This window comes from Notechis scutatus, chromosome 15, assembly GCF_049901735.1.
Source record: "Notechis scutatus isolate UNSWTSFEM ecotype Mainland chromosome 15, rNotScu1.2, whole genome shotgun sequence".
NCBI classification, from domain to species: domain Eukaryota; kingdom Metazoa; phylum Chordata; class Lepidosauria; order Squamata; family Elapidae; genus Notechis; species Notechis scutatus.
Genome location: NC_142023.1, coordinates 1,722,028 through 1,731,724, shown reverse-complemented (window position 1 = coordinate 1,731,724; position 9,697 = coordinate 1,722,028).

Here is a 9,697-nt window from a genome sequence, read left to right as displayed (position 1 = left end):
AACAGCTCAGCAGGGAATTGGGGACGAAACAGCCATCTTATGCCAAAAGGAAGAGGTGGCTGGGGGATTGGGAGGAGTGGGGGGGGGGGCAGGTTCGACCAGGGAGGGGCTCTGCATACAGAAACCACTTCAGGAATGCCCGGTTCCCCCCACACTTGACTCAGGAGGAAGCCATGAGACGGGGCCAGCTCTCTCCACCGGAGCTTCTAACTTGGTTTTTCCTAACCTAGAATCCTGCATCCAGTTTTGGCCAGTTGTGGTGGTTGTGAACACCTGTGGCTGCAGAAAGCCTTTTCCAGGGCGGCATGGCTGTTGTGGACCCCTCTGGCCACCCTCTGCCATCGCCTGGCCATCTCACCTCACAAAGCTCTGTGTCAGCCAATGCAGTCCTAAGTTGCATTAACACAGGGATACAATCAAGATCAAGGGAGGTAGTAATACCACTCCATAAAGCCTTAGTAAGACCATACCTAGAGCTCTGCATGCAGTTTTGATCACCACACCATAAAAAAAGATGCTGAGACTCTAGAAAGAGGGCAGAGAAGAGCAACCGGGAAGATGAGAAGACTGGAGGCTAAAACATACGATGAACGGTTGCAGGAACTGGGCCTGGCTAGTCTAGGGAAGAGAAGGACCAGGGGAGACAGGAGAGCAGTGCTCCAATATTTGAGGGGCTTCCACAGAGAGGAGGAGGTGGGTCAAGCTATTTTCCTGAAGGCCAGACAAGGAATTATGGATGGAAACTGAACAAGGAGAGATTCAACCTGGAAATTTCAAAAAGTTTCGAAAGTTTAAAATGCCATCAAAGATCCATCTCATTCTGGATATCCATATTTTTTTTTTGGAACTATTACCATCTGGCAGACAGTACAGGATAATAAAAAACAAGGACAAATAGGCTGAAAAACAGCTTCTATCCTAAGGCAGTAACTTTATTGAATTCTATTGTATAGTGCAATCTTAATGCAATGTCAGGGGTTTTCCATTCAATTATATAGAATGTGAAGGAGGTGTGTTTGTGTTTATTTTCATAGTCATAATGTACACTGAAGATGATATTTAATTTTGAGGTGCAATGACAATAAAGTAAAGTAAACTAAATAAGGAGAAATTTTCTGACAGAACAATCAACCCATGGAACAGAAGTTGCCTTCAGAAGTTATGGGAGCTTCAACACTAGAGACTTTCAAGAAGAGGCTGGACTACCATCTGTCAGAAATGGTGTAGGATCTCCTGCTTAGGCGAGGGGTTGGACTAGATGACCTACAAGGTCCCTTCCAACTCTGTTAAATCTGGAAAAAAACAACAACCCAGCTTTTCAGAAAGGGCAGATTTCTGCCTCAGAATCCATAGCTAGGAGGAGTCACACTTCAATGGAAGTCTGGTTTGGTTGGAGCTTAGCAAGTGGGATGAACCATCCCTAGCCAGGGAGAAACCTGGGCCTCCCAGCTTAGCCCAGTGTTTCTCAATCTCAGGAACTTGAAGTAGACCTCCATTCCCAGAATGCTGGCTGGGGAATTCTGAGAGTTGAAGTCCACACTTCTTAAAGCTGCCCAAGATTGAAAAACTCTGCTGTAGAAGCCCTGCGTAGCTTAGCCGTATTTTTTTTTTCCAGTTTGCGTATCGAGAAAGCAAAGCACGGATCCCTGATTTGTTTTCCCACTTACACAGGTGGGGTTGCAAGCTATGGTCAAAGCATCAAAGTGATGCCATAGTGTGCCATCAAGGGTTCCCACTTAAAGAACAATCTTGGGTTGTATAAACATAGAATCAAAATCACGTGGCGTATTCGTCCTGCTTAGTAAGGCCACACTGCATCCTGTTTTGGTCGCCACATTACGAACAAGATGTTGAGGTGCTGGAAAAAGTGCAAAGAAGAGCAACTAAGATGATGAAAGGCCTGGAAGACAAAAACATAGAAAGAACGGTTGCAGGAATTTGCTATGGCTACTCTAGATACTGCATCCAGTTTTGGTTGCCACATTATTACAAAAAAAGATGTCTGAGACTTTGGGAAAAGTGCAGAGAAGAGCAACGAAGATGATTTTTAAATAAAATTTTATTTCGGTTTTCCACATTTTAAAAACATCTTTTTTTTTTTAAGTGAACAGCATAGTTCCAGGTTATCCCATTTACATACAAACATGACTTTAATTACATACCCATCTTTCACATTTAATTTCATTTCTTATCATTACTAAGATGATTTAAAGGCCTGGAGACAAAAACACAGGAAGAACGATTGGAGGATTTGGGTTTGGCTAGTCGAGAGAAAAGAAAAGGACTAAGGGCGACATGATAGCAGGATTCCAGTATTTGAGGGGCTGCCACAAAGAAGAGTTGGGGGTCAGATTATTTTCCAAAGCATCAGAAGACAAGAAACAAAGGATGGAAACTAATCAAGGAGAGAAGCAACCTGGAATTAAGGAGAGACTTCCTAACAGTGAGGACAATTAACCAGTGGGACAGCTTGCCACCAGAGGTTGTTGGTGCTTTATCACTGGAGGTTTTTAAGAAGAGACTGGACAGCCACTTGTCTGAAATGGGATAGGGTCTCCTGCTTGAGCAGGGGGTTGGACCAGATGACCTCCAAGGTCCCTTCCAGCTCTATTCTGATTGATTGAACAGAGAAGTATCAATTGCACCAGCTCCTTGACATAGTTATAAAGGAGGAAGCAAAGCAGATGGATAGATACTGGTCCCACTTAGCTTCCAGAGTCATAATTTGATCCTTTAAATATGCTCCCTGATCATGATGACTGCACATTTTGCAAATTTGCTAGCAATTAGTGAAAACAATAGTTTCCCAGGCTGGTACCTTTCCAGAACTTTGGGGAGGTTGCCAGTTCGGGGAAACAGGATGAAAAAAATAATCTTCTCAAATGCCTGCAGAGGGTGAGGATAAATGCAGACTAACTGCATCTCAGAAAACCACTTCCTGAGCTGTTGCACAATTTCAGAGAAGTCAGAAATAAGAAAGAATGGCTTAGGTTGGGGAAACAGCTTTCTTCCTTTCTCGTGACAGAAACTCAAGCAGAATTATATATATATATTTATATATATATTTTATATATATATATATATATTCATCTGACAGGTCGCAGACACAGTCGGTTTGCTGGGAGCTCAGAAAGTGCTGAAAAAGAAATAGTCAACAAATATCCGTGCTGGGTAAATGGAGCCTCCACTTTCAGGAGCAGTGTATCTCTGAATGCCCTATGGTGGAGGCGCAGCAGAGGATACGTTGCCTGCCACGGGTAGCCGGATCAGATCACCTGGCACAAAAGACCACTGCAATTTGGGTTTCAGAGACACTGATGCAAAATTGGACCTTATTATAAATCACAAGAATTAACAGATTAACAGAGTTGGAAGGGACCTTGTAGGTCATCTAGTCCAACCCCCTGCCCAAGCAGGAAACCCTACACCATTTCTGACAGATGGCAGTCTAGCTTCTTCTTGGAAGCCTCCAGTAGTGATGAAGCTCCCACAACTTCCGAAGGCAACGTCTGTTCCATGGGTTGATGGTTCTCACTGTCAGAAAATTCCTCCTTATTCCCAGGTTGGTCAGCTTCCATCCCTTCTTCCTTGCCTGGCCTTCGGGTGCTTTGGAGAATAGCTCGACCCCCTCCTCCTCCCTCCAATATTGGAAGACTGCTATCCTGTCTCCCTGTCTGGATTGACAGCTAGATTGGGACGGATGAGCAATCGCCATAAAGGACAGTTGCTGAGGGTCTCTTCAGCCCAGCAAGTTTAGCCCAGGGCTTCATTCCCTTCCCAAAGGAAGAATTGGGCCCAAGTGCATCATGGACGCGGGAGCCCCCCTCATCGGAGACTTGCCAGGCCAGTTGGGCCCCACCCTGGCTGAATGTGTAGGGCAGCCCAACTCTTCTCCCCTTGGCTCAGTCCAGCGCTCCATGATGTGACAGACCAGAGGTGGGATTCAGCCGGTTCTTTTGAGTAGTTTGGAGAACCGGCCAATCCCACCTCTGAGTGGCCCCGCCAACCCCGTCTCTTCTCTGCCTCCCATTGAGTCTCTGCTGATCGGTTAGGTCTCCTTTGGTTGCCCTGCCCAGGAGAACGGAGCTGGAAAGCAGGTTTGTGGGGCGGGGAGGGAAGGGGGATTTTGCAGTCACCTTCCCCTGCCACGCCCACCAAGCCACGCCCACAGAACCGGTAGGAAAAAAAAGTTGAATCCCACCACTGCCACAACTCCTTTCAGCAGGAGTTCTGAATGAAGTCCCACTCTTTAGTCCAGCTTTTCAGGGTCCATAAACACCCCAACCCTCCCTGGTCCCCCCAGTTTCTCTAGAAAGGGTTTGGACTTCCAAAGGGGACCCTGGTGGTGGGAGGTGGAGGAGAAGGAAGGCCCCGAGGACCTGGTTCTGCCAGCGGCCCCAGGGAACCCAGAGTGGGATGGAGCCCATCAATTGGCTCGTGGGATCAATTGGCAGTCATTGGGATGGGATGGGGTTGGGAGTTGGGTGTGTGTGTGTGTGTGTGATTTTTTAAAATTTACTTATATATTTTTCCAGATTTTGTTCTATTGTACTTTATTAATTTATTTGATTTCTTTTTGTTTGTTTTTATTTGTTTTTTATTTTTGTTTTAAATATGGTTTTACATTCTGTAAGCCACCTCAAGTCGAATAGGCAACAATATAAATTCAATAGATAGATAGATAGATAGATAGATAGATAGATAGATAGATAGATAGATGATAGATAGATAGAAAGGTAGGTAGATGATAGATAGATAGATAGATAGATAGATAGATAGATAGATAGATAGATAGATAGATAGAAAGGTAGGTAGATGATAGATAGATAGATAGATAGATAGATAGATAGATAGATAGATGATAGATAGATAGATGATAGATAGATAGGTAGGTAGGTAGATAGATAGTAGATAGATAGATAGATAGATAGATAGATAGATAGATAGATAGATAGATAGATGATAGATAGATTGATAGATTGATAGATAGATAGATAGATAGATAGATAGATAGATGATAGATAGATAGATAGATAGATAGATAGATAGATAGATGATAGATAGATAGATAGATAGATAGATAGATGATAGATAGATGATAGATAGATAGATAGATAGATAGATGATAGATAGATAGATAGATAGATAGATAGATAGATAGATAGATAGATAGATGATAGATAGATAGATAGATGATAGATAGATAGATAGATAGATAGATAGATAGATAGATATAGATAGATAGATAGATAGATAGATAGATAGATAGATAGATAGATAGATAGATAGATAGATAGATAGGGCCCAGGCCTGCAGATCTTCCCCTCTAGGGTTGGATTAATGCTTGCAATCCCACTGGTGCTGCAAGAAGAGCGGTCACCTCGAGCCCCATCACCACCATGGATGGATGGATGAATGGCTTCAAAAACTGACGGCGTTAGCGGAGATGGCTAAATTGATTGCTTTGATCAAAGGAAAATATATATGTATATACAAATACTTTCATTTCTACTTGGAAACCGCTTCTGGACTTTGTGCTTGCGGTGGGAAAAAAATGAAACTTTGATTTGAGGTTTTACCGATTAGAAAGATTTGTTGTGACAGAAATGGCTAATTTCTATTATTACGAAAAAAAAGTAAAAAGTTGAGGGTAGATCTTCATGCCTTCTTCAACTGCACCAAAGGAGTCGGAAGTCAATGCTTTTATTTTTCTTCTTTTTCCCTTCCTTTCCCCCACTCTTCCCTTCCCTTTTCCCTTCCCTCGTTTCCCTGATATTTATTTATATAGAACAGAATAGAATAAACAGAGTTGGAAGGGACCTTAGAGGTCTTTTAGTCCAACCCCCTGCTCCAATCTGTCCAATCTCTTCCTGAAAATATATTCTCTTACACATATGTATTTCTATAGAACAGAGTAGAATAAAAAGTGTTGGAAGGGACCTGAGAGATCATCTAGTCCAACCCCCTGCTCATGCAGGAGACCCTAGACCAGAAGTTTTCCAACCCTGGCCTGGCTGGCTGGGGAATTATGGGAACTGAAGTCCACAAGTCGTCAAGGTTACGGCACCTGGAACAGCATCCCTGGATCAGTAGAAGTTAAAACAGACAAGAGAGGATGCCCAACACACCACCACCACTCACAGCATCCGTATTTGATTTTGTAGTCTTTTTGTATGTTACATTGCAAACTAATAAAAGGATATACATAAAAAGATACTGCAAGAAGAGGGAATTTGGGCAGGCGAGGTATTTGTGCAAAATAAATAAATAAATAATGTTTTTATTCCAAGCAGCAAAACAAGCCATCCCTCAATCCCGGTTCCCCTCACCCACCTGCCCCTCCCTCCTCGGGTGCCCACAAACCCAGCCTTCACTATTCACACCAAAAGCAGCAGCAGCAGCAAATCTCTGTTTCCTTTCCCTCTCCGGAAACAGGAAGTGAATGCAAGGGGGAGATTGGGAGATGGCTTTGGAAGAACAATGCAAATCTCATCCGGGAGGAAACAGGAACTGCGTCAGGAAAGCTCAATCACTTTGTTGGGAAGGGAAGAGGCAGTGACCTTTGCATCCAAGAACTTGGGAGGCATGGAAACCCTTGACAAATATAGACCCTCAAGGCCTTTCCTGGAATGGGGCACTCAGCAACAGCAGCAGCAGCAGGCCTTCCTCTTCAATGGTTGCTGGCTGTAGTGGCAATTGTGTAGATGTGTGCAGATGGAGCACATGGTGTGTGTGTCTGCCTTCAACCATAAAATAGAGGGGGGAGGGGAAATCTGGCATTTCACTAGAAAAATCCAACCTTCTCTTCCAAGTTAGCACAAAAAGCAATGAACTGGTTGGTACCCAAAGATCATCACGCTGAGCCTTGCCGTAAGGAATCAAACCCACTCTGGCCTGGGATTATAGAGCACTCAGCAGAGATCTCCACCTAATACCGCTCTACAAAGCCTCTAGTAAGGCCACACCTAGAGTCCTGCATCCAGTTTGGGTCACCACACTATAAAAAAGAGGTTGAGACTTTAGACAAAGTACCGAGAAGAGCAACCAGGATGATTAGGGGACCGGAGGCTAAAACATACAATGAACGGTTGCAGGTACTGGGCCTGGCTGGTCTAGGGAAGAGAAGGACCAGGGGAGGCAGGAGAGCATCTTCCAATATTTGAGGGGCTGCCACAGAGAGGAGGAGGAAGGGGTCAAGCTGTTTTCCAAGGCACCTGAAGGCCTTGTTCGTATCTATTTCATGTATTAATAATCATGTTTATACTTTTATATATTATCAAATGCATGCTTGACTAAATCAATCAATCAATCAATCAATAAATAAATAAAAATTATTCTTTGTCTGGCCTTCAGGTGCTTTAGAAAATAGCTTGCCCCCTCCTCTGTCTGTCAGCCCCTGAAATATTGGAAGGCTGCTCTCCTGTCTCCCCTGGTCCTTCTCTTCCCTAGACTAGCCAGGCCCAGTTCCTGCAACCGTTCATCGTATGTTTCAGCCTCCAGTCCTCTCATCATCCTGGTTGCTCTTCTCTGCTTGAAAATCTCTGCTCAAAACCCTCAAGTTTGAGGGAAAAATACAAAATTGACAGGAAGACGACAGTATGGAGGGGAGGGGGAACCCCCAAATGAACTGGACAGATGCAGGGAAACTGACAAGTGATCCTCAATGCAGGTTTTCAAGAAAGCCAAATGAAGATGGAAAGGGGAGCAGCAGAGCCAAGGGACTTTGAAAAAGAGGGGGGGCTGGTTTTGATGGCTTTTGGCTTCTTGGCAGTTGTGTGGTTGGCTGGTTTGCTTTGAAGTCTTTATGAGCACTCAGCGAAGGGTCTCCAGGGTCATCAGAGGGCAGAGGCCCCCTGGACTTACTATCCCCCAAGGGTTTTACTCAAACCGATTTTCTAAGCCATTTTCCTGCCTTCCAAGCAAAATATTAGTTCAGCTCTTAGACCTCCTTTCGAGGTCAGGTCAGGAGTGAATGTCAACAGAAAGTGGGACCTGGAATCGAATTCTAAAGTCTTTGAGGATGGTTGAGAGTTAGGTTGGCCTCAGGCCGCAGCCAACTTTCAGATGGGTGAACTTCAGGTCCCAGAATCCCCCAGGGCAGCCAGCAAGAAGGGGCGGGGTTTCCGTGTGGTCATCATCTTGATTTCATGGTCTCTTGGAAAGGCATAACACCTCTTGGAACCAAGAGTTTTTGCACAGATTTTTTTCCTTTTTTCTTCAACATTAAAGTGCATCCCCACGGAGAAAGAGAGACCAAGAGATAGGTTCCCCCCCCCCCAGCCAAATCTCTTTGTAATCAATTTTTTTTTATTTTTAATACAATCATTCCATTTTCAGTCAAACGGTCTGGGCACAAATATATTTGTTAAACAATAATCAAAATTACAGCATCCTTCATTACATATGAATTCTGCAATATTTAACACAGCAATGTCCACCTAGTGATTATACAATGTTAACATAGTTGGTGATCGTATTAACTTGTCTCTTTTACCATATCATCTTTATTGTGTTTCCCTGTTTCTAACTTCCATTTTTTATCATTTAACCATTGATAAAATAAATCCCATGCCATATAGTATTCAGCTTGCTCTTTCTCCTTAATTGCCAATGTTAATCTATTCATTTCCGCACATTCTAGTACGTATTTTCCTGATCACATTCTCATCTGTAGGTATCTCTTCACTTTTCCAATTTTGTGCAGATACAATTCTGGCAGCAGTGAATATATGAATAACTAAATATGCATTTTCCTTACTATATTTTTCAGATAGGCCCAGCCAATTTTTTTTTTTAGAAATACATGGCCAGATATGCTGAAATAGCTTGCGAGTGCCTTCTTCCCTTCCTTTCCTTTCCTTCCCATTCTCCATCATCCCCTGTAGGATTTCCTGGTGGTGCTCCATCCCCACGTAAATGGTGCCAATCTTTCAGTTTCTGAGTTCAGACAAGTTGAGGGCGGGGGGGAGGTTGGAGCTGTCACCGAAATGGGGCAATTCTGGAAAGTTTGCAGAGAGGCTGTGGAGAGAGAAAGCTGGATGTGGACCTCAAGTTTTCCCGTGGAGAAGGGTCTCGTAGCCCCCAAGGCTGCCATGACAACAGAAGAGCAACAGCCATGTTTCCTGCCATGAGCTCGGAAACAGATAAAAGACCGAACGCTGAACAGAGGCCGATCACCATGAAAATCCTGCCAGCCCTATCCTTAATGGTAGTCCTCACCTCGGGGGGGGGGGGGGCTTCAGCTCCCCCATATTGAATGTGGCCCTTGGTCTCAAGGTGGGCTCGTCTTCTGCCCCCTCCTCTCCCTACGGCAGTAAGACTTACCGCCCCTCCTGGTCCATTGCTCCCACTTCATTTTGTTGGTGGAGAAGGCAGGGTTCATTTTCCAACGAGAAAGGCAGGGGTGGGATTCTACCCGTTCGGACCGGTTCTATAGAACCGGTTGTTACGATTCTGCGCAGTTCGGAGAACCGGCAAATCGCACCCCTGGCTGGGTGTGAAGCTTCTATTGAAGCTTCTATTATTTTTCAGTGCAGACTCAGGCAGCAGATGGCAGAAAGGTAGATCTCTGAGTGACTCTGTGATTCTGCAAGCAGCTCAATCTGTCTGCCTGCTTTGCCTGCTTTGGGGTAAAAGCTGCTCTTTTTTTAAAATAAAAAAATTCAATCTTTACATATATGTTTACAATATTTACATA